This window comes from Periplaneta americana, chromosome 7 (assembly GCF_040183065.1).
Source record: "Periplaneta americana isolate PAMFEO1 chromosome 7, P.americana_PAMFEO1_priV1, whole genome shotgun sequence".
NCBI classification, from domain to species: Eukaryota; Metazoa; Arthropoda; class Insecta; order Blattodea; family Blattidae; genus Periplaneta; species Periplaneta americana.
This window is the reverse complement of record NC_091123.1, coordinates 42,766,680-42,792,915: the sequence shown is the minus strand read 5'-3', so window position 1 is coordinate 42,792,915 and position 26,236 is coordinate 42,766,680. Positions and strand designations below refer to the sequence as shown.

Genomic DNA, 26,236 nt, shown 5'->3' with positions numbered 1-26,236 from the left:
TTTGTTTCATATGAGGTTTACTAATTTTTCATTGTTACTTTTTTCGACATCAGTAGTTGCGTTTCGCGCTTGAAGAGTGACGACTAAAATTGGTAACAGCTGGTTAGTGGTGTTTTGTCAACTTGACCTATAAATGACCTCCATAGTGAATGTGATGCCTCGGTTTACTCTTTCTGTCAAACTTGTCAGTCGTTATTTACTTCGTTTAACAGGGCATATCGAAACATCAGCAATAGGGTTTTGTGTGACGAGACATGTAATGTGAACCATGTCCTCCAAATTATTATTATTTTCATTTTGAACGTGAAAAGTTATTACAGTTTTAATTAAAATGTGATTTGGATCTATTGCAGTAATTGTGACAGTTTGACGTTCCCATTGAATAATGGCTTTGACTGCTTAAGATAATTCTCTTTTTCTTTCTACCAGAATCTACAAATTATTTGTTGTGATTTTGTGCACGTTGATGGGAAACCTTTTTACAGTTAAGTATTTTTATAAAAATGAAGCATAATGTTGACTGTCACTATCCTACTTCTCGTTCTAGTATTTCCATTTATGGTGTTTTTCTAGGCTTTATATATATGTTTGTCTCGTTTTATGAAAATATTATTTTACGATTTTTGTAAAACGACACGTTTTTCCTCATTTTGAAGGACATGCAGTATTACTCCTTATGCCACGTAGAATTAAAAAGGGAGAATACTTTTTAGTGAAAATTGGCATTTTATTGACTATTCTGTTGTAATCTTTACAATTATTACCCTTATTGCCTAGTTTAAAAGTTTACGTTCGACTTGAGTTAATGAAAAAGTGAGTTTATTGTATTTTATTGCGTATAACGTTTTGTAGGCCCACTCTTGAAATATGAAGAAAAATTTTACATGGGAATGCAGTGATGATACGTGTTTCTCCTTTGTGTTGAACATCAATGATAGTAACCTTTTTTTATTGCATTTCATTGCTCATGAACTACCGCACTTATTGTTAATTTAGGGGGTCGTTTTGAATGCCTTCTTTGTAGGTATGCGTATTTTTCAAAACGTGGCAGGAATTTTAATAATCAGAAAGTTGAGTTTCCCATGAGACTTTCAGGATTAAGCCGCGAAATTTAGGCCTATTAACTTGAATTGATACATAAGCAGAAGATAGACACGTAATGGATCACAGTTAACCTGTGAAGAATGGATGTAACTTGATTCTTTTTTTCAAAGAAAATTAAATTGAAAAAATAATACTATTAAAATAAAAATATCGTTTACGATAATAGCTTATATTGATAATAATGAGACGTGGAATATTTTATGTTACCCTAATTATGACATTTGTTAATAATCTAGTAAGGTGTTTAATGTCCAAACCTATGAGTAACGGTTAGCGCGTCTGGCCGCGAGACCAGGTGGTCCGTGTTCGACTCTCAGTCGGGGAAAGTTATCTGGTTGAACCTTTTTCCGGGGTTTTCCCTCAACCCAATATGAGCAAATTCTGGGTAGCTATCGGTGCTGGACCCTGGACTCATTTCACCAGTATTGTCACTTTCATCTCATTCAGACGTTAAATAACCTAAGATGTTGATACAGCGTCGTAAAATAACCTACAAAAAACGATGTTTAATAACTATTAGGACATCATTTATTTTTCACAAAATCGTAGCATGACTGTATACTTAAAAAAAAACCTGTATATTTGTTCCTATTAAATATTTGCAGACTGTTGGGTACCGGTATTCTAAATAATCTCTGTTCACACATGCACATTTAAATTTAACATTTATTGTAAGAATTACAAAATATATAGTTCAAGTATCAAATATAAATTCCCAAAGAATAACTGTTTCCACCTTGTCACAATATTTTGACGTTTTGAAAGATTGGCACCACACTAGTATAAATTCTTAGAGTATGGTGAGGTGAAATAAAAAACACCTGACACTTAACTAATGTTGATATCGTTTCAAGATAAAGCAATCTCAGAAATAATTTCTCTCATTGTTCATTACCACTTATCTATCAGGAGAAGATTATGCCCTAGGGATGGAGATAGAACTATTTACTCTCTTCCTTCTAGTGCTAAAGCTAAAAATGTGTGGTGTCCTATTTCTTTGTCCCATATGTGCTTTCATGGCAATGATGTTTGATACACACATGATGTCATTGTTAAAAATTATCATTATTTTGATACAGCAGCATTATTTGCTGATCTAGCCTATTTTTCATATCCCTGCAGTGAGTTTTTTTCATATAATTAAATTTCTACGAAATTATTAGGCCAACTTTGATCTGATTTCAATGAAGGATGAGTGTAAAGGAATAATTTAGACTTCTTGTGTAGTGGACATTAAACGAATAAAATTCCGTAATGAATTCACAATAGCTGTGGATCTAGAATGTGCAGAAAAGAAACTATAATTAGAAAAGTGGTGCTGACATATGGTTAAAGTGTTTTACTAAGTCACATGTATTTACCCTAGAAATGTATATTTAATTTGAGCAGTTACGTATTTCGGGGAAAATAGCCTACATTACATTTATTTGACATGCCTTTGCCGAATATCAGTTTATTGATTAACTTGTTTCGTGAGAAATTTAAGCATTTGAAAGTTATATTTTTGGTTTCCAGTGAAGCGTCAGCAGTTTCTTGTGTGTTTAATTTTAGTCTCGTATTGTGACTCAGTGCCCAGTTATGAAACTTCGTAAAAACGATGCGTTAGTTTATGCTTTAATATACTAAAATAATCCGAAATTAAACATCTTTTAGCACGGTTTAGAAACCACTTACAAATTCGTATTTGTTTGTTGTTCGTGTAGCGTTGCATTTTAATAGTCACATTCTAATTTAATTACTTTGTTTTGTAGAATACGTCGTACCGTTCAACGTGACAACACTAAACATTTAGGTGTGTTGTTATATTCTTAAAGAATGTATGGGCTACGTCCGAATTTCTCAAATACTGGAGTGCAACTAAAATCGTAGATAAATAACATAAATACCATTACATTGTTTATGTCATAAAACATTTCACTGGCATGATTTCCAGAACGAAGTAATGCCACCATGATGGTGCATATAGGAAGTTAAAGTTGATGGAGAGAAAAGTAAGATTTTTTCTTTATTTCGAAAGAGAAACTTTTAGAAAAATGAACATTAGGCCTAATTAAGAATTATTATTGTGTCATGTAGAGAAAATAAGATTAACAATTTCGTATATGCCTTAAAATTCAATTGTATGGCGAAACTCATAGTAGTAATAATGAATTAAACTATCTTTCTTAAAATGTAATCATAGATGTAGGCTAATTTATTTGTTCTAATCCGGTTATTTAGAACTATGTGAAATAAATACACGTAAATAAATATGCTGATTATAGAAGCAATCTCTTTATGGTAATTACTTGCGATTGGACTTTCATACACTAATTAGATTAATCATAAAATATGCATGCATTGAAGCACTATCAAATGCCGACGTAAATACATTGAATCAAATGAGACATAAAAATATGCACTAGCTACAATCATTTAAGGCTTTGAAAGACTGATATAGTGATGTCTGGTCAAGTTGTAGAAATTAGCTTCACATGTCTACTAAACATGATAGTAAGATTTTTTCTATTTTTCTCGAATTATTTTACTTATCACATCACTTACAGCCTACATGGATTCGGACCATTGGTTGATCCGTTCCAGTCTCAGTTGTCTAATAGCCATTTTAGGGGTCTTCTTTGTCATTTTATTATTCCTCTGGGTTGAGAATATTTAGTTATTCTTGGGTGACATTCACGAGGTATCTGTTGGACATGTGCAAACTAATCGTTTGGTATTCTTGAATTTTGTCTAGAACTGGAGTGACTTTTAATTAATTTAGAATTTCTTTATTTTTCTTATCAAATATATTGTGCAGATTTTCTCTGAAATTTGATTTCAGATGCTCTTAATTCTTCATTTATCCTTTGCTTCTAGTGTCCCTGTTTTCGCTGTCATACATTAAGTTACCAGCCTAATTTTGGAAGGGCCGAAGTATTGTATATTTTTATTCGAATCTCTAAAGATTTTGTGGGTTTAAATTAATAGGGCTATATTACTGTATTAATATATCCTATTATTCTTAAGAAAAATTAAATCTATTATGTCGGTATGCCTTTTTTTCATTTTCTTAGGAGTAAGCATACTGGACAATAAAATGAACTGGTTTGTTCAATAATTTTATTGTTTATTACTATTTTACGCTCTATTGGATTTTGTCCCATAAAAGCCATTGTTTTTTGTTTTTTCGGTTGAAATGTTCTTCTATTAGTTTATTCAGTTTGTGTAATTTTTTTTTCGCTGTTTATTATAACTACAGTAGGTACTTGGTCATCTGCAAATAATATTGCTTTTATGTCATTATTTCGGTTTATTTTAATTCCAGTGACATCTGCTTCCCATTTCTCAATTAGTTCATTCAGATATGATATTGAAAAGTGTTGGTGAGAGACTTCAGGTTGAAAATGTTTAGGTAACACGTGAAGTTGTCAATCTTTGTTAAAAGATGAAAGCAACAAGTTGACTTGGTGGTAATGTTCCATATACGCAAAGATAGTAGTAGACCACTATTCTTAATTAACAATAGAAGGGAAAAAATTGTAGCCTACTCATTTTCTTAAGTTTCGGTAATACAAATAAAAGTCCAGAAGATTTTCAGGTATAGACACAGACGAAAACTGAGAAATGAAAAGAAAACTATGTTTAAATTCGCCGAAAGTAACTTGACATAAAATGAGTTCTCAGCTCTCGTATTTGTTAAGTACCTACATAAATGTTTTAACGTGTTTAAAGATATATTATGTAGATAACGTACTTGTAGCGTGTTTAAGCCATTGTTTGAAATCAATTTCTGTTGTTTCAAAGCTGAATACATTTTAGCACATTATTTTAATATTTCCACCATGACCTTGAATACCCATTGTAAAACCGAAGGGAAATACTGTAGAATGGAATAAAGAAAATGTAAAATTTGAAGATATTTGTAGAAAGTATGATGTAAACAGGTATCTCTGTGAATGTTCTTATTATTTTTAGGTAGAATACTTAATCACCTTCACTTTTGAAACTGAATAGGCAGTATAATGTGTGAAGCTGTACTGATCCCTAACTTGTATTCCAAGCATCTGCTGCTTATATAGGACATTGTTTTATATCACTCGTAATTACTTAAAATCGCTTGAACAGTTAATCCATAATTCTTTTTATTTTGTGTATTTTTAAAACAATGATCATTACTTAATCTTTTACTCCTTGCTTACAAGTAAGATGCATGGTGAAGAAACCAAGGATTTTCTTTGTCATCCTTGTCTAATAACTAGAGAGAATCTCGTTAGCTGTATGTGGGCAACAAGGACATTCAGTAAAGCAGTCACATAGCCTACTTTTTTTAAAAGCAAATTCCGCAAGCCCATAACATTCGCAAGATAGTATATATATATATATATATATATATATATATATATACATACTATGTTCTTAGAGACTGAATTAAATACGGATATGGTACCTTATTAGCCTTTACATCATTGTATGACGCATGAGGTTGATTGCAGTGGGAAGAATTGTATTCAATAGTAATGCCTTGCATAACCAGAAACAGTTTTTGTTGGCATTGAATGGAAACTAATACTAAAGTAATAAATTTACCATATTAAATCTTCATTGCATTTAAAGTGATGTTTAAAAAGTTGTCTCGTACAGTTTGTGTGTGGCGTTGAGAATTTTTCATGGTTGACTAATAAACTTTTCCTTTCCATTCTTTCTCATGTATTTCCTCTCTTCGTTGCAACATGTGTTGCATGCATATACTAACTCATACAATAGAATATTTCATCTATTCGTGAAGTTGTATAAAGCGAAGTAATTGTATTATATTTATGTGGCATTTGTACATGAAATATTTTTTGTGTTTATGATATTCTTTCAAAGCCTGTTCATTTAGGCAAAATTACTTAATTTTGAGCGTAACATTAAAATTAAGGTATGGAAGTTGTTAGACAACAGCATTTATTTCAATACAGATATATAATTTTTTCGAAATACTTATAAATAGAATTCCTTTAGGAATTTTTTTAACTAATGGCGGTTACTTGACTGTTCATCATTCACCCATATGAAGTCAGTTGTGTAGACCAATTTACCGACAAAGTCGTTGCCCAGGGAGCACCATAGGAGGCCCTTTATGAATTGCATATTTAATTAGTTTGGCACTGCAATACTTGTAAGAAATTAATCTTGTTGGAAGTCATATCAGCCACTATCAGTATTGTTGGAGATAATCCTCTATAAAATTCTCAGAAAAATTAAAGCAAGAATAATACATTTATATTATTTGAAGGATTATTTCTTACGTTATTACTTACGTATTTTTAATATGGTGCTTAAATATAAATAAATACTTTGGCGCTTGTTATATTGAGAACTTATCTGCAGATAGTTGGTTTCATGATTAAGCTCTTGATATTCATTTTATATGTTATATCATTCTTGTGTATTCTTTTAATGAAACCTTGCGAAATGGATATACTCATTGTGGAATCTCCCCCCACCCCAGCAAACATTTATCAGGGTCCTTGTCTCTCCAGTATTTTAATGAATGTTGAAATTATATCATTTAAATACAGTAGGTCTACTAAGACATCAAGCTAAGGTAATTTTGTTACAATGTCTAACAATCTTGTTTGTTACTGAAATTAAAATATTACTTGGGCAAGAGAAATAAAAAAATTCTCCAGTTTATAAACATGTTCAATAATCAGTCTTATAATCGATAAAAAGAAAAAAGAATGTAGGGCCTAATTTTAAAAACAGATGCAAGCATATTTCAGTAAAAACATTAAACATATATTCATAATAAATGAATATGCAGATAATAACTAAGTATAATGTAGCCTATTTAATAATTGTACAGTAGTACCTTAACTGAAACATCACAGTTACAGAAGCTTTTGAGAAGTAGGCTACTTTAGTGTTAACCCTTCAACAGTAGCTTACTTCTTAAAATTTGTTGAATACGTAATTAGTATTTCAATAATAGGTCTATGTGATTTAACAGAATTCTTCTTTCATATAATTAAAAGAAAAAATTGCGAATATTTTGTGTCTTTCTGTACATAAAAAAAAAACCGTACGTAAACATTGGTCTAGTCCCCCTACTCGAGTGGTAACTTCGCCAGAATAAAAAAAAAGTTATTATTATTAGGCCTATTAATTCGTGCAAATCATGTCAGATTTGCCATTTTCTTTTTCATTTCCAATGACTGAGATGTTATACCATTATGTCTTGCATTTGGAATGATGTAGTTATTTTACTCTGTTCAGGTTTGATGGGTGGGCATAGATGTGTGTGATCCTTAAGTCATTGTTGTGTTAGAATTGTCGAAGATGGTGTAGTGTGGTGAATCATTTATTTTTGAAGATTCGCTGTTAAATAATCTTGTGTGAACATGGCTGAATAAAGATGTTTAGGACTCTTCTTTACATTTCTCTTTCCGAAGGGCAGATTTGGAGAATACAGATTTTGGTATCGAGACTTTTTCTACTTCACATTGTTCTTCTGGCGAAAGTTATATAATTTCCTCTTAGGCCATGACTACTTCCTTTTGCGCTGCTTTCCTGTCATCTTTCATATTCAATGCATTACTGACAACACACTCAGTTCATGAATCATAACTAAAAACAACGTATGCCTACACTTCTGAGGAACAGTGAATAATGTAAGAGGAAGAACAGAAATTTGCAACACTTATGTTCTTACTCTATCTCATTCTTTATGATCGCGCGATAGTAGCATTTTTTATTGTCATAGACTGAGAATATTTAAACAGAAATGACTCGTCTCATTTGCCTTTATGATTGTACGTACATTGAGAATGAAACAGGTTTGAGTATAAATATGAATGCAGGAGAGAGGGGTTACAGTGATTCGAAGTGACTGAGAGTTGTGTAACATGCAATGCATATGTAGTGAAGGTCATGGAATGCGAACTGTTGGACCTTGTATACCCGTTACTATATCATACCTAAGTAATATTTCTTCTCACATTGACACGTACTGTACATCTCAAAATTTTGTATGCGTCTGCTGAAGTCACATGTCTGGATATAACCAAGTGTGAAAAAGGCGGAAATAAGCTATAGAGAAATAATTTAATGTAGAAGTTTAATGGAAGCCACCACGAAGACATAATTTCGAAAAATATTGAACATTTTGCACGTATAGTTTTCTAAATAGTAATAATAATAATAATAATAATAATAATAATAATAATAATAATAGGCTAATTAATTAATACTCTGTTATGTCCCTTAAATAACGATAATGTTGCTATTATGTATGCACAATGAAATAATACGTCCAAATTACATTCATGTCATTTGCGTGCAAAGGTCATTCCCCTTCTGTCTATTCAGTAGATGGAAGCATGAAAAAGTTTTTTATTCTGAATCTGACATAGGCCTATTTACAAATTGTGGTTTCGTGATAAATCAAATGACGTGGTAGCAAAAATCATAAGGTTGTGAGCTGAATTCCACATCACGATTTTTAGATGTGTTCAAATGTATGCAAAAAAAAGTATTACATTCAATTTCCCTCTTCACATGAAATAACTTTTTATCCTTTCATTAAATTAGGAGTTCAGAAACTTCCGAGTGTCTCAGAACCCCTTAAAGATCATACTTCATTTTAGCTGACCTCTTAAAATGTTTTTCATAATCTAAACTGGTAAACATGTTCTGTTCATTAAATATTTACGTAATATAATGGACGAAAAATCTTTAATAAATTAATAGCAATAGACTTACAATAAGGTTGCCAATGGAATTTTTTATGTTGCTTTGCAGTTTCAGCTTTGCAATGACTGGCTCATTTGAGATACTTTAATTCACAAGTTTGTCTCAACATTAACTTTACTATATTTTATATTTATTCTTCAAGAAGTCTAGAGCTGAAAATACACACTCATAATAATAATAATAATATGTTGATGCAAATCGCATTAAGAGTTGTATTGCAGTTCGGGAAATATCAGGATACATAGTCGTGCAATCAAGAAAATTGCGGCAGGTTTATCATAGGAATCACTATTCTTAAGCTTGAATCAGAAGATAATTCTAACAGTTACTTTTATTTGATGGACAAATAATTTTTTGTCTCCAAAATTATTTTTATTTAATTTTTTTTATTGCTGAAAGGGAAACATTCCTTTAATTTTAATGTTAATGAATGAAGATGTTCCACAAGTTGAATTTTTTTAATGTTGATTCAATATCATCCTGAATGATAAACACTGTTCAAGAATTGAAATTTATACAATTTTAAAAGCAAAAAGATGGCAGATAAGTAGGCAAGACATACTAGCCAAGAGAAGGCTCTCAGGTGATCTCATTGCTGTTAAATTCTAAATCTCAGTGGCGTGAGATAAAGAATCCAATAAACTAAAAAATCAGAGAACACGATACAATTAAGCTTAATTAAAATACCATTTGAAAACATATCTCGATTCCAAGGAATCATTCTGACTCATTTGCAGACCACAGTTTGGGAACTGCTGCAGTAGACCAGTTAAAAAAGGAAAAAAAAATTTTGTTTTACGAAATGTCATTAATCTGATGAAAGTTCAGTTAATGTCTGTTTATTATTATGTCATCTTATTGTGAAATGACGTAGAGGGTAAACCAGCCAGGGCTAGACTCCTAACCGGACTCACGGCGGTTGATTCATACGTAATGACGCTACCATATGCGGAGGATTCGTTCTGTGCTTTTGCAGTTAGTATGGCGTAATAATGTACTTACCAGATTCACAATTCATGTTCGAAATGACATCCTTGTGATATCTGGCAGGCTGCACATCTCCTGAAGACATGCCCAGCAACTTCCCTCAGTTCATTCTCCGAAATGGCTCGAATTTATGTCATGTAGCGGTTGTTCATGAAAACGGTGTGGATTTTCACTGTCCCATTAACGATTGTTTTGAGTGTTCACGTAACCACTGAGGTGGAACCATGCTTCGTCACTATAAAAAATTAAAGTGGGGTCAAGTAGTCCACCATACACTGACTATTGGAACCACATACAAAACCTATGTCTGCTCAGATAATCGGGTTCCGTTAAACTCTGAAGAACACAAATTTTGTAAGGTTTTAATTTTAATTGTTTCGTACCTTTTATCACTGAAAACTGTGACACCCCTACCTGCTGAGCTACACGGCGGGATGATGTCGTAGGACTTTTCTCTAGTCAGTGACCAGTTTCATCTAGTATCTCCTCAGTGACACACATGCTCGTTTCTTATCCAATACTGATCCAGTGGTACGATATTTCTTCACTAAATTGTAAATCATTGCTTTAGAAGGCTCTGGCGTATCAGGGAATGACTGACGGAAGTTTGTTACAACTGTTGTCCAAGATTCGTATTTCACAAAGTTGTCGTAAATAAACACTCGTTGTTGAAGGCTATATTTCATAATGGACACACTGCTGCACTCTAAATGTACGGCATACAACTACACCCTCACTGTGTGAACGTATTTATGTAACTAAATACAAAACGTACGCAAGCAAGAGGTCTGATCACTGTGATGGCGCAGAAGTTACTATGCATATGACTTTCCGCTGACACCGGTCTAGCCCTGGCTGTCTTACTCTGTATTTAAAATATTGTCTAGATTTAAATTACTAAAACTGATATAGATTGCCATATAGAATGCAAACAAAACTTCACTATACCGCCACATATAAATTTTTCTAGTGACATGCATGCTGATACACCCTAGTTATGAACATAACTTAATATCAGCAATTCAGCAGAGTATAAACTGCGAATATACGAAGTAATTAATTATAAACACTTCAAACGTAATTTACCCACCAAAATTAAGCAAGTGGGAGATGCTGAAACTTTCTGTTTGTATTTTTCAAACATTGTGACCTGCTTAAGGGAGGATACAGGTGAAAATTTGGTAATATATATACTTTTTTTTAAGAAAAATGATGCCTACTTTTACATTCTGACGAAGTTTTAGAACCCTAAGGCGGTTGTGTCATAAATTACGCCAATTTTTTTAAAAGGCTATCATTAAGTTTAAAATGCATGCAGGCACAAATGTTACACTAGGAAGCTGAAATGTTTCCTGTATAGTTTTAAAGTATACTTAAAGTTATGTTGGCTTTCTTTTTTCTTCAAAAAGGAAAATAGCTTTTGAATAAAAAAAAAAAATGAAATGTGTGCATGCACTTAGTGAATTTTATAAATTTGAATGTGAATAGGTTTAATTTCTTTCTCCTGTTTTTACAAGATAAAACTAAAAAATGTGAGAACAGAGGAAATTTCTAAAGATATAAAATGTGTTGTAAAAGAATTTCAGACAATGATCCTACTTAAAATTAGGCAGAGATGAAATATTTTGAAAATATTTAAATTATTATTTCTTTAATTAAATAACTCTTAAACTACTCAACCTATATACATGAAACTCAAACATGTCATTACGGATATCAATAGGAGTATGTGAATAAAAAATAAAGTTTCTAGCTTATAAAATATATAAAATAGAAATTTCACCCATCATTTACTGTGAAATATCCATAATATTCTCTTTGAGAAACGAAAGAATTGTTTTGATTAATGCACTTTTTAGTTCTATGACTTGTGAATTTGTTTCGCATACTTTTGTCTGTTAGAACTAGTGACCTAGTAGATAGATGCTGGCATATTAAGCCAATCTATACTCTGTCTTCTAAATAATTTTTGAATGGTTGTAACTTCAGTAACTTTGTGTCATTGTATTCATAAGTGTAGAGCATACCCATTTCTTGCAAAACATGAAGCGATTTTTAGGCGAATTTTTCGGACAGTATAGGCTACAGTGTCTTTCAAATTTTTCTTTCTTAGGGTATTGCACTATTGTTTGTATTTTTATTTGTGAAAACCTTGAAAATTGTCTGTTTAATATTTAACACTTCCTCTGTCCCAGACTTATTCTCTATGTTATTAATAATTTTGTGGCTTAGAATGTAAACACCAGAGAGTTTTCATCTTTGAACTTCTCAGGCTAATGTTATAAATCGTACAAAAGTACTTTTTGTGCAAGACAATGGAGCATTTATACTTAATGGTTAATGCACGAAATGAAAAAAACAAACAATGGCATGTGTTCCTTGTTCACTCTAAGTGCACATCTGCCAAGGCCTAGTCTAGATTGTGACAGCATGTACAAACGTGTAGCAACATTGCTGCATAGCAGTATAGTGAAGCTTTGCTAGCTATGTATCATCAGTGCTTGCTTACACCGAAATTCTTATCTTTATCTCTTCACAATGACTGATTAGGAAGATAGTTGTATTACATATGATAGGCTATATGGCTTGGATTTTCGAATGTTGTATTGTAAATTATAAAGCATTAAGATATCCGTGTGCATGCAATTGAGATGCACAGAAGGCAGGGAGATGGAGTTCCTATGCTTTCTTCACTTTGGTACTATACTGTTTTCGCTGTAAGAAAAATCCTAATGTAAACACAAGCACGTTGCTAACATACCCGTGATTGGTTCCCAGTCGAAACACTCACACGATGCAGGAAAATATAGTTCGTATTTGGAAACCATAATCTTGTATTATTTGAAAATAAAAAATTGAATTCTGGTTGTTAAATGCGATGAAACATATAACTTCACTCATATGTAAAACGCTAAGTAAAAGAAAAGCTACTTTTATATTTTGTTATGTACTATGAACGCGGATGAATACCAACAGTAATACCGAGGAAGTCTGTTCTTGTAACAAGCTGACGTCACTCGAGTTTGTAGTTGTTCACATAAGCACGTGGTACTGAAGTATCGTTTCTGCACCCTCGGTGTGTGTGGTTATTAAACATAAGAGTGGAAACCCTCTCAAAAGCGGAGAAAAACAAAATGTAGTCTTAAATGTATGTAATAAGTTAAGTGAGTTTTAATTGGTGTAATTATAAAGTAAATGTTTCCTAAGCAAATGAATACATAGTAGTGAGGTGAGGCCTACTTGACGAGTAACGGGAAATGTTTAACATGAAACAGAATGTACAACAGTAGGCGGGAACACATACTGAGAATCTATGGCGCCAAACAGTGACCAATGAAGCCTCACTTCAGTCACGTGCTATTGTTTGTATTAGGATTTTTCTTACAGGGAGAAGATTATAGAAAGATGTGATGTCAGCACCACACTCTAACCACCTGCTAAATTATTATTATTATTTTTTTTTTTTTGTAAATTTAAAGGAAAAATAATACAAACAACATTTTTAGTTTTATATTGGAACCAAATATGTAACAATGTGGATTTCCCAATATTCATCTTATAATGCCATTATATGTGAGTGTTTATGTACCAGGTATTAATGAACAACACCAGAATGTTTTCACTGAGTACAGAGAGATCCTAGGAAAGCAACTTGAGGTAGAGAACCCATGGTCATCCATCTGAAATATCTAAAGCATTAAAGTAATTACAATTTTGTGATCAAAATCAATAGTAAAACGAAATAGAATTACAGTTTGTATTAGAATGACTTCAAGTCTTCCTAGTGATCAAGAGAAACCTGATTGCTAGTAACTCATCTGCAGCATTTTCGTAATGTAGCATTATTATAATCTTAAAAATTAGAGACTAATCACATGATTGCACTCCATTGCATTAGTATGGTTAATGGGAACTCATTTGCTAACAATTGTTGCGGTTCTGCTTTTCCTTTAGTTTTTGAGAGATATCTATCATAATTAAAATCATAGGCTATGAATTTATTCGTGATATGCCAGGAATCTTTGATAGGGTACGAGGATCTTATCTGTGTCAATGTATTGCTGCTGGAGGTTGTCAGTTCCAGCAATTTGTGTAAAAATTGTTCATTCTAATTTAATTTTCCTTCAATTGTATCTTTGTTTAGGGAATTTCATTGCATTCCATCTTCATTTTCTTGCCTTTAAAATAATTTAACGTCCGCTTTTATTTCTTATAATTTAAAATGATAAAGGTCAGTGATGTGCATGCCCTTTGGAGATTTTATGTCATAACATGGAAATTTGAATCCATTTTCCATGTTTCCATATCTCAAGTTGTTTGTCTAAGACTCTTATACTCACTGAAAATATTTCGACGTTGTTCGTTAACACTCTGTGTATATATATATATATATATATATATATATATGTATATATATGTATATATGTGTGCACGCACGCAAACACGCACACACACATATGCACATACACTGTAGGTATATCTAATATCTATACAGAGTATTCCAGTGACTTCGTTACACATTTTTTAGGGCCATAGAGATGATCAATATGAACAATATTCATATAGAAACCCATGTCCAAAAATGTTCTGTGTGGTAAAGCTTTTATGTGTCAGCTAACCCAGGGTTCTTAAGTTTTTTTGCTATAACTCAAAGTCATCTAGGCGATTAACTTGTGTGACCCATGGATCTGTTTTGAAGTTATCAGTATTAATGTAACAATTCTATATAAATAAGCATAGGAATTAATTATTATTATTCATATAGAGACAGATATCATGCTTTCGTCATTGTTCGTAAAAACATAGTTCTGAAAAGATTTATACTTTTAAATGAAGTAGGTCTACTTTAATTAACATGTGTTTTATTTTATTTTTTTGGAAAGCTATGGCAACCCATCCCGAAAGTCATGGTGACCCATAAGTTAAGAACTTCTTGTGTTAACCAGTCTAAATAATATTAGAGGGCCATGGTTAAATAAATCATTTGGGACCATACCCTGGTTCCTAGTCAACTTCTGTAAATCTTTTGGCCTGCATAAAAATATTTTAAGAGATCCAACAATTGCAGCACTCAAAGGCTCAATAGCTATTTTCAGGCATCATACATATGGACCATGACTAATAGGCATCTCCTTGACCTTACTTTGTTTAATATCATGTGTTTCAATATAATTCAAATTGTTATTTTTCACTCTAACAACAATGTATCACTAAGCCTTAAGGCATTTACTCTATTGTATCATGGTACTCTTTGTCGATGGCAACCTGTAGTGGTTACAGGAAGAAATTAAATTTAAAAAAAATCAATGTATGCCATGACATTGCCTTGGTGATGGTTTTTAACATTACAGAGTTCATAAAAGGTATAGAATCTTGTTTGTAGCATATAGAACATAGCAATCTGGCATTGAGCTCATGGCCAGTGCAATTAAATCTCACTTCAGCTTAAATATAGTTGTCCTTGTTTGACATTTAGTCTTATTTGGGTTTAGCATTATGTATAGGCAATAACTTTGGTTTCTTTAGTTTTTATAACAGAAAGATTCACATTAAAAGAACTTGCTGATATGCATTTCATTTATGGAAGAGCAAATGGGAATAGAAGAAAAAATGCAAAGCTTTATCAGTCAAAATATAATTTACGTTGCCAGCTAGCTCATATCATATTTATAAGAATTCACCAATGTTTGCACGAAACATAGTCTGCAAACAAACTTGAGTTCGATGCTAGCTGGCTATGTAGCTACCAAACAATGTTTTCCAGACCTGAGTTCGTATATGAAAATTGTTCATATTGATCACCTGTACTATCCCTAAAAGTTTGTAATAATATAACTGAAACACCCTGTATATATACCTATGTGTGTGTTTGTTTTTTTTTTTTTTTTTTCTATGGAGAAAGAAGAAACAGAATAATACTGCCTCCTCATATCAGTGCCAAAGTGTTACAGATGTCTTCAATGTAGGGGCTTGAGTTGAATGTCATACTGTAGAACTTCTTGTTTAGTTATTTAATAGATATAGCAGTTTGGTTGTTTAATACAAATACATATAGGTTATATACATAAGATAAAGAATAAAGATGTTTTATTTATAAATTCAATTCTCATCGAGTTTGTGAAAGTAGCTGTAAATATTTAAAGGAATGGAAGTAGGGAACAAGGTAATAGAAATGGAAGAAGCACGTGATTGATTGTGTAAACCTACAACAAAGCTGGTGGAGTTAAAAGAATTAAGTAATGTAAGCAACGACTTTGTTTTAAAACATGTTTTATCGTGTTGATAGGCAAACTGCATAAATTTAGTTCACAGTAGAACATTTGAAATGAGCATGTAATACAGAAGAAAAAGTTAATAGAAAAAGTATTGTTATTGAGTATAAAATATAAATAAATCGCAAAATAAATAAATAAATTATGATAAGACCATATTGTGACTGAACAAAATAAAATGGATAGCATATGTTCCTATAATTTAAAAAAATAAAGGATATTACTTTGAATTAAATAGTTAATTAATTGTTATGTTTGTTAGACATCTTCGGAATTGAATTAATGTTTTTTGCTTATTTCTGTATTATAATAAAAATGATTAGTATCGTATGGCAGCTGGGTAGTCAGTTGGTACAGCAACATAGTTATGAACTAGAAGGTCCCGAGTTCAAACTTGGGTGTAGTGAGATTTTCTCGTTGCCAAACTTCCAGAATGACCTGGGAGTCCATGTGGCCTTCTTTCAAATTAATACTGCTTCCTTCCCATGAGTAAAAAGTCGCATCATCTGATTTAGCGCCAAGATCATGAAAACATAGGACTCTGCCTTCATGTGTGTCCATGGTGTGTAAAGGGGATACCTTCACATATTAGTATTTTATTTTCATTAAATTATTAACTCTTAAAATTAAACTTTGTACCTACACGAGTTTTATACATAACTGAGGTTGAAATGAAGTGATGTTTTGTATCCTTTCCACAATTGGAAATGCAAAAGTTAAAATTTGGCACATGACACGAAGTCGTAATTATATCAAACTTTCTCAGTGTGATGATGATGTTATTATCAATATTATTATTATTATTATTATTATTATTATTATTATTATTATTATTATTATTTATAATTATTACAATTTCGTGATGGCAGTTTTGAGGTAAAAAATCGACTCATTAGACCCCTTTTCTTCTTCACAATCAGTAGCCTACAAATAACACAGATGCCTGATTTAAGCCATATAGTACCTACATTACATTAAACATACTCTTGACCAAACATTGAAACAGTAGAACTTCACATTCAGTAATATTTCTGATGAAAGTAAGAAACAAACTACAAAATAATAATGAAACTGGTTGCCTCACCAGAACCCAAGTATTCGCGATATTCATTCACACAATGACATACCACAAAATTAGCTGCTTATTAAGTGGCAACATTGTGCTGTTTCCATGATAGTAAGTTGCTTCTGATTGGTTGATTTGTACAGTTGTCATGTAGACAGCATGCAACTTATGAACTATCATTTCCTTTATAATCTCGTACAAAGTGTAGCAGAATATAATGAATTGGATAAAAAGTCAGTTTTTGATAGAGTGCTCTCTTGGTTTCCATAGATTTTGGGTTTGATTCTCTGGGTCATATAATTGATTGAATTTTATGATTTTCCTCAGTACCGCGATTAAAATAGTAGAAAAGTAATTTTTAAGAGACTTTGACCACTTACTTCCAAATTAATTTCTTTTCCAAACTTTTCATTCTACTGTTAAAAACCTTGTTAAGTGTTATGTTACCAGTTAAGGTCTGTTTCAGAAAATTGTTCTTCTCAGTACCGTGTTTTAATGGTGTAATTAATTTGTAGTTTATCATTTAACAGTTTGTTATTTTATAAATTTGTGTCTTCCTTGTATATTAATTTGTAGTGTTTCGTTGAATAGTTTGTATTATAAATTTGTCTCTTCCTTATTTCTCCTTAATTTGTAGTTACCATTGAACAGTTCGTGTGTCTTCCCTATTTCTCCTTTCTAATTGTTATTTCAAGTCATATAATTTATTTTATTTATTTATTTGGTTTATGTCTATATTTATTTAATACTCATTTGTTTTTTTGTTTCCCAGTAAAGATTACTAGTAAAATTGCTAGTGTCACTGAAATTACTGACTTCAAAAATGGATTTTATACTGCTGCAGTTCATGAAAACATTATTTTATTCCTTGGCTGAAATTTTAATGCATAATCAGACAAAAAGAGACAGTTTCGGTTTGTTTAATTTGTTTATAATATGATGTAACGTTACAACAATATTAGCAAAATGTTTGAAACTCTTAAAATTAACATGTTTTCATTTTGAGACGGTTTTAATTTGTTTACCTCATGACTGTACAATTTCTACAATATTACTTTCAGATGGGAAGCAATCACTTTGTATTTATCAATTCTTCTTCCTTTTTTCTATTTTCCTCCTCTTTTCGTCTCCCACATCTTCCAGCTACTACTCCTACTGCTTTATCATTTTCATTATCATTCTTATCATTGTCATTATTGGCTGCAGTTGAAAACACTATTAAATACACATTATAGAAAAATTCATTATATACAGAGCGTTTCAGATCTCTGCAAACACACTTAAATGGGAGTGTAAGGGAGAAATATCAAGAATGTTTTTAGGTAGGAAAACCTTGGGTGGTGAACGTTTTTTCGAATCTTATGAAGGTCATAAGACAAGCTATAGTCGCGACGCTGTTATTTTCGGCGTGACTCCGCCTCTTTGCTTACGTCTTAGGAAGTGAAGGCTCTATAAAGTCTAGGTAGGTAGTATCGTTGGCCATTTTTGTTCTTTCGTTTCCGAGCTACCATACGAGGAATCTATTTGCCACACTGTTAAACATTATCATGTTGTAGCTCCTATGATAATAAATCAAACGCACTGTAATTCAGCAAATAATTGAGCAGCAAATAACGTCTTCGTGTGCTTTCTGCGAACGCCAACGAAAGAGCCAAAATGGCGGGCGATTATATTAAGTATTTATCGAGCCTTAAGAAATGAATAACGTCTTCATAAGCAAATCACAAGACACACACGTTTAAATGTAGCTGACCTGCAATGCAATTGGCTGCCAGAAATTAGAGCGACGGGACTATAATTGTTATTAGTTTAATTATGACATGTAAAGGAAATGTTGAAAATATCTACCATGATGAACACGAAAGATTTTGCAGTGGCATACTATAAACTGACGTCCATGCTCTAGTATTTCCAAAGGTGTCATGTTCAGAGGCTGTGGAGGCCATTGTTTCCATCTGCCCCTCCCAATCCAGTGCTGTTGAAATGTCTCATCAAGAAATTCCTTGATAATATTGGCATAGTATGGATGAGTGCCATCTTGTTGAAATATCACTGCAAACAGTTCCAATATGTCATCAGTTTGTCATCAAATTGGAGTATTGCAAATAGTTCCAACATGTCATCACTAGTGGATGGTTTTCATAAACACTTTTGTCCAGTAAGCTTCTTGACTTTTTCAACATTCTATCCCTGTGATTGTCATTTTTGTGAGTGATTCTACGTTAACACAATAGTACTCCTGTCGCATACAAATCACAGATTCAGATTTTGCCAGTCACAAAAACATTGTACTGTGAACATCCATCTTGTTTACAGTCATTATTATGGAATGGATTTTATTGCATTTATTTGATTGCTGATTGTCTTTTGTTTTTAGTATCAACCTCAGAAAAACTTGATGACTTGGTCTTTCACTTGATATCTGTTTCACTTAATCTTTCACTTGTTACCTGTTTCATGTGTCTTTTGTATTTCATTCTAACAACATAATCGTTTTGAAATCCCACTATGATTTTTAGGACTTTGTATATTTAGTATTACTTGCTAGTAAAGTAACCAACAGTGCCATAAAGTTCAATGGGTTCAAGGGAAAGTCGTAGTAGAGTAAATAAAATCATTATGGATATTCACCCACATATATAAAAATTACCTCATATAATGTTACTGACCTTTATCACCTAGTCTGTGTTGGTGGATGAAAAAGACTTCATCCCTTTACAAAGGCCGGTTTTGTATAATAGGTAGTGGCAAACCTTTGGGATCATTTATGGTTATAAGAGGAAATGAATTATAAGAGTGCATTTGCGAATTCAGTAAAATGAAGTTTTTATAGAAAATGTCTCTTTGTTTTGGTCTGTTTCTTTAACAGTTAATTGTATATTAATATTAGAAATTGATTCGTGTAGATATCTTTAATGCCAATCTTTTTCTTCAGAAAAAGCAATTGGAGATTTTTTTTTTTTGCTGTATTTTCATAATTGCTATGATTAAGTGAATTTTGCGAAGGAATTCGTGTAGATATCTTACGATCATTTATTTATGCTTTTGTGTGTGATAATGAAAAAAGTGAAAAGTGTCTTAGTTTCAAGTAAATAATCATGTATGTAATTAAAAAAAAAACATAATTTTAGTAACATTGATTATATTCTATGTCAGTCATTTCCTGTTGAATTGGCTTGTAGATACTAAATATAAACAAAATCTGTCCAATAGTATAGGATTAAATCATTGTACACTGACAGACAGCATGCCAGAAACCAGCTTTTCAATATAAAGGGTGCTAAGAAAATCTCTAAATTGATTTTACAGCATCAACTACTTCCTCTCTTAAATGTGTGTAATTAGAAAGGAAAATGAATGTACCAATTATATGATATTGCTTGTTTGGATTATGACTATATCCATGTCTGAAGCATTGCACAGTTAGATGGATGATGTGTGTGGCAATGATACTTTATTATCATAGGAAAGAATAGCAAGTGTATGGTGCAAAGGTGTTCTGTTGTAAACTTTACATAAAGTTAGAAGTTAATCTCATACTGCAGTTCATGTACTGTCTGGATAAGTCTCTTTTTTAAGATCATATAGATTATTATTATTATATCGGTTAACATAGAAGTCATGTTCTTATTGATAATAAGATTATTGATGTGATAGTATATAGTTATTTTTAAGCTGACTTCTTGCAGTTTTTCAGATTATAATACCATTTATTCAAACATTCTACTGAACAGATTAGTTATTATTGGAGTGCATATAGTATTCGAGAAGTTCAGGTTTCGATTCCTGATGCAACTTTTCTGATTCAGACTTTATCTGAATATATGCCAGGAGAATAGGCCGCGAGCCACCGGCATTGTCTAGGAAAGCAGTGGGCTAAATGAAATACCAAAGTTTGTTGGTGGACTAAAGGTTTTTATTCATTAATTTTTCTTCAGTAATCATTTTTAAAAATCTGTGAACGCACATAATAAATAGATTGTCATGAACTCATGAATAAAAAAAAACATAGGACAAATGGGCTTATTGTTGTAATAAATAATCCGTGGTGCTACAGCCCACAAGGGGCCAAGACCGACTAGCCGGCTGCTGGTCTCACAGCCACATGCCGAAGCAGAGGTGGACGATCATCCAACCAAAATGGAGGTATCGTGTGATTAGCATGATGAGCTCCCCAGCCGTTATAGCTGGTTTGCGTAACCGAATTTTGCTACCTATCGTAGCTCCCCAAGTGCATCACGATGCTGGGTGGGCACCGGTCCCATATACTGGCCGAAATTTCATGAGAAAATTTCTTCCCCCATGAGAATTCGAACCAGCGTGCATTCTGTAACACAAGTCCCAGGCAGGATGCCTTAGACCATGACGCCACGGCGCGGGACTACGGCTTATTATTGTACAATGTGAAAAATACTTCCATAACCACTTATCTGTCAATGCTCGACATTCTGTGTCAATTTTTCGTTTCTTAAAAGCACTAGCCATTATTTGCAAATCAGATACTGTAATACAAATACATCATGAGCACAAGACGATGTTTACATACAAGCAAGTGAACTAGATGTGGACTGGCAGAGATGCTGATTTGGCACTGTAATGGATTAACAGTCTTACTAATAAACCGTATATAGTTTTTATACGAGACTTATGCAGAGCTGAGACAGAAAACGTTACTAATAAACCGTGAATAAGCTATGGACGTATAAACAGGCTGTAACTATACAATGGGAATTGCTTTGCAGTAGTTATATTCACGAAACCCCTTGTTTAAGCATTGTATATAGGGAAAAAATGGTCGCCCCTTTAACAGCTGTTTGTATCGACTGTCATTTTATGATGATGTTTACCTTGTAACCACAGAAGAACAAACCATAGATCATAGAATTATTAGAATAATATTGCTGTAGCTTGTACTCTTTGATCAAAATGTAGTGTGGTAATTGATTAGAGCCAGTTGTACTATCGATATTTAACACGCCACACTAGAGCACTCTACCGGATCCAGTAGAGAACCTCAGATATTCTATTACCTTTCATAACGAAGTAATGACGAAACTATGACGTAGCTGTGTAACAGTTATACTGTTATATACGACGTATGTAGTGATTATTAGTAAGGAATTTACTCACGACTTATAAATGAGCTACTCATTGTATAAGTATAAGACAGTTAAACGTCTGTATATAGAGTTTTTATTAGTAAGACCATAACTAAAAAGGAGGAATGGAAACATAATGAAACTGAACCACTCAGCTGCGAGTAGCATTGAAATCCAATTAATACTGCAAGGATGAAGTCTTTAATAGAGTTGAGAGTCAACCACCCTTTACTGTATTATTTTTTAAAAACAATAAAGGGTGAAATTTTTCCTTAATTCACCTTTTGCCTTATTTCTTGCCAACTTCTGTCTAATATTCGCATACATTTATACTTCCCAAAAAAAAAATGAATTGAAAAGTAATTTATCTCACGCACTAGACTGAACACATCAAAGGACCATAGTTTGTGCACCCCTGGTCTAGGAGTTCGCGAGCAGGACTTGTGCCCCAAGACTCTGGTCAGATGTGGGTTAAAATTCGGCTTGGGCTGATTACTTAATTAACCCCCCCCCCCCTCCTCCAAGGTTTTCCGCATCTGTAAGATAAATGCCACATAATTCCACAGCAAATCCTCAGATTCATCTCTCCAAAACACCATCTCACAATTACCAATTTACTGATGCTACATAAAGCATACCCGCTGGCTCATGTACACAATAACCTTTTATCAGTGGTCGTAAAATATGGTATATCTAGTCGAAGTTATTTTGTGATTAAAATTCAAGTTAGTTTGAAATGTGTACTCTTCAAAGAAAACATTAGAAGTGTATTTACTATACAGAATGTTCCCGAGATTGACAATTCTTTCATTAAACATGGTCAGTCTTTTACTCTCCAGGCACATCTTATCACTTCATAGAACATAGAAATTTTCGAAATTGTGCAGTAGGCCTATATGCTGTTATTAAAAATTCAGTCACAATAACCAAACATTTATTAGTAGACTGCTAATTTATAGCGAAATTAAGTTTTCCTGTGTTCATTAAATACTATACTTTTCTCACAAGGCATGTATATTAACCTTCGATAGCTTATTAGCATTCGTAGTTTGGCTGTGCATGTTAAAAATATCTGGTTACAAATCCCGATGGTTCAGGTTCGATCCCTGGAAGGGAAGTGGAGATTTTACTTCCATTGTAAGTGAGTGTATCTCCCATGTGTTGTCTTAAGAGAAGGCCTTACTCCACACTGACTACATTAACAGAGTCCTAGCTGTTGTGAATGTGTTTACAGTACTAAAAAAGTGACATTCAGTTCTTAAAAGTGAATGTTAAGGAAATGTACGTAAGATAATAATAATAATAATAATAATAATAATAATAATTATATATATATATATATATATATATATATATATATATATACACACACACACATACAGGATGATTCACGAGGATTTGACGTCACTTACGAAGCTATTTCCGAAGATATTCTGAGCAAAAATTTCATATAAACATTTGTCCTATCTCAATATTTTCAAAGTTACACTAATTTGAAGTTGTTTGTAAAATACCTATTTTCTTTAGTTTTAAGGGTAAAAGAATATTACAAATAGAGAATGACCTATTCAGAAGTATCATTTTTTAATTGACTAGTGTTTTGAATCTAAAAATGTGTTGTAAGTTGCTTTGTACAGATTTTGTTTTTTAATTTTTAACTAAAAATGTCATCATTCTTATGCACTTATCACAAAAATTGTTACAATCATACGACTTTAGGAACTTGATCCTTTACAGTTCAATTATGCATTCTAATGTACAGTCTTGAAGAATTTACAAGAGTGGCGTGATTTGTAACAATTGTTGTGATAAATGCGTAAGAAAATGTAATTTTGTAGTTAAAAATCGAAAAAAAATATTCTGTACGAAGCAACTATGGAATTCACAACGCATTTTAGCTTCAAAATATTAGCTAATTAAAGAAATGATACTCCTGATTAGTTCATTCTTTATCTGTAATATTCTTTTACCCTTAAAACTCAAGAATAATGTATTTTACAAACAATTTCAAATTAGTGTAACTCTGAAAATATTGAGATTAGGACAAATGTTTATGTCTTCGGAAATAAGCACTGTAAGGGATGGCAAATCCTCGTGAATGACCCTGTGTATATACACAGTATATACTTTTCCCTAGAGTATGTGTAGAACTTTACCGTAAAGAAGTAAAATTAGCTTATTAACATTCAACAGTTGTTAATGTTGTTTACACTGTCTGAAAATTCATAAGAAAGGTAACAAAGAATTTAATAAAACTGAAAACTTCTCGAAAACTAATAATTTTAAATTTTTTGTGCATAATATTTTTTCTGCGAATATATGCAAGAAGTGAGAAAATAGTATTTGATATATCTATGCAGAGAACATATTTTTTGTGTAACATTTATGTTTGAAAGATCCCTATTAAATTTCTTATTCAATGTTTCATTACTAATTGTACGTTTTTATAGGTGTGTATCATCCAAATGAGCTCATATAAGGACTAAGTATAAAAAATTGACAATATCTTCGTATGCTCTGCTATTTCATGTCTCTTCATTTGAAAAGTCTTTGACAGTATAAGATAATTTAATTTTGTCTTTAATACCTTTCTAAATAAATAGACTATTGTACCAGTGGGATAATGTGGAAGTAAAGGAGCAATGGTGGAATGAAAATGGAAGAGGAAACCGAAATACTCGGGGAAAACCTGTCTGATAGCTGCTATAGCTAGTACAAAACTCTCAACATCTTCTGGGGATTGAACTATTGTTCTTTTGCTGAGAATCTATCAGCTAATTCGTAGCTGGGTGGAAAGTCTTTGGGATAGCATCAGTGATACAGAAGATGTAAGACATTTAAACAACATTTTAATTATTAAAATTTTGTCACTTCATTTGAGAGTAATCTAAAATGATGTTAACTTTGTTAGATCATAGCAAATTTAATTATCATCTCTGTGGTATTGAACACCACAGCTTGAATTTTCTTTGTGTACAAGAGAAGTAGAAATTTACATAATGACATTTGGACAGGAAGACCATCACTTTCGAATTAATATGAAAAGTACGGAAATGGTTGCACTTAAGAAAAAATAAGTGTAGTGTTTGAATGTTTCCAAGCAATATCAGTGATAAACTCTACAGACTTATAGTTACAATTCGTAACATTTTGTGTTCACCTTGATGGGAGCCCCAACTCCAGTTGGACATTGAATATCTGCCAGAATTCAGAGGCTTGTTCGATGTGTTTATTCATTGGATTTGTAACTGTGAAGGTCAAAGTAGTTTTCATATTGTCATAAAATAATAAATAGAAAGTATATCATTTAAAAGTATATATTAAATTATAAACTTTTGTTTCATATAGGTCATTTTATCATAAATATAGACCTGTTTCTTCTTTGAGACTTAGTAGCATGTTATATCCTTATTTTTGTAAGTTTCAGGGAAATTTATAAAATGCATTATTAATGCATTTACTTTTATATGATTATCTTAATAAATATTAAAATCTTTACACATTCTTTCATTTCTTCCTACCTTGATATCATTTTGTAGAAGGTGAGGTGCATTAGAAGACGTTATTATTTCATCAACAGTTAAACACATCTAATGCTTGAAGAGATGTAAATTCGCTATACTGCAGGTAAACAGCTTCGTTTCCACGTGTAGAATATACAGTAATTAATTCCCGTGCTTTTGAACTATGGTACAGGTGAAATGATCATTATTAATTTACTAATATAACATCAAAATAAGATATTAATTGTAAATTCAATCTTTCGGAAGTAGGAATAACAGTGATATTGGAAGGACCTATTCTAATATTAAAATATCTGGTATATGTAGTACATGGGACTGGTTGTGATATGAAAGAGGTCAACATATTTCAAGCAAACTACTTTTGAGGGTTTCTTTAATGTCCATGCAAGAAAGATATTAACTTTGTTGTACCATTGTAACACAGCTTAGAATTGATTCCGTAATTGAGTACACTCATAAGCTCAGATG

General features: G+C 32.2%; 1 protein-coding gene and 1 long non-coding RNA gene across 2 annotated transcripts in view; both read left to right on the top strand.

Moving 5' to 3' along the window:
- Positions 1-26,236, top strand: part of LOC138703074 (WD repeat-containing protein 26) — an 80,471-nt gene that overhangs the window by 461 nt on the left and 53,774 nt on the right. The window lies entirely within an intron of this gene.
- On the top strand, positions 3-25,742 carry LOC138703076 (uncharacterized). The gene is made up of 2 exons (XR_011332963.1): positions 3-484; positions 24,695-25,742. It is a non-coding gene; the product is annotated as an uncharacterized lncRNA (long non-coding RNA).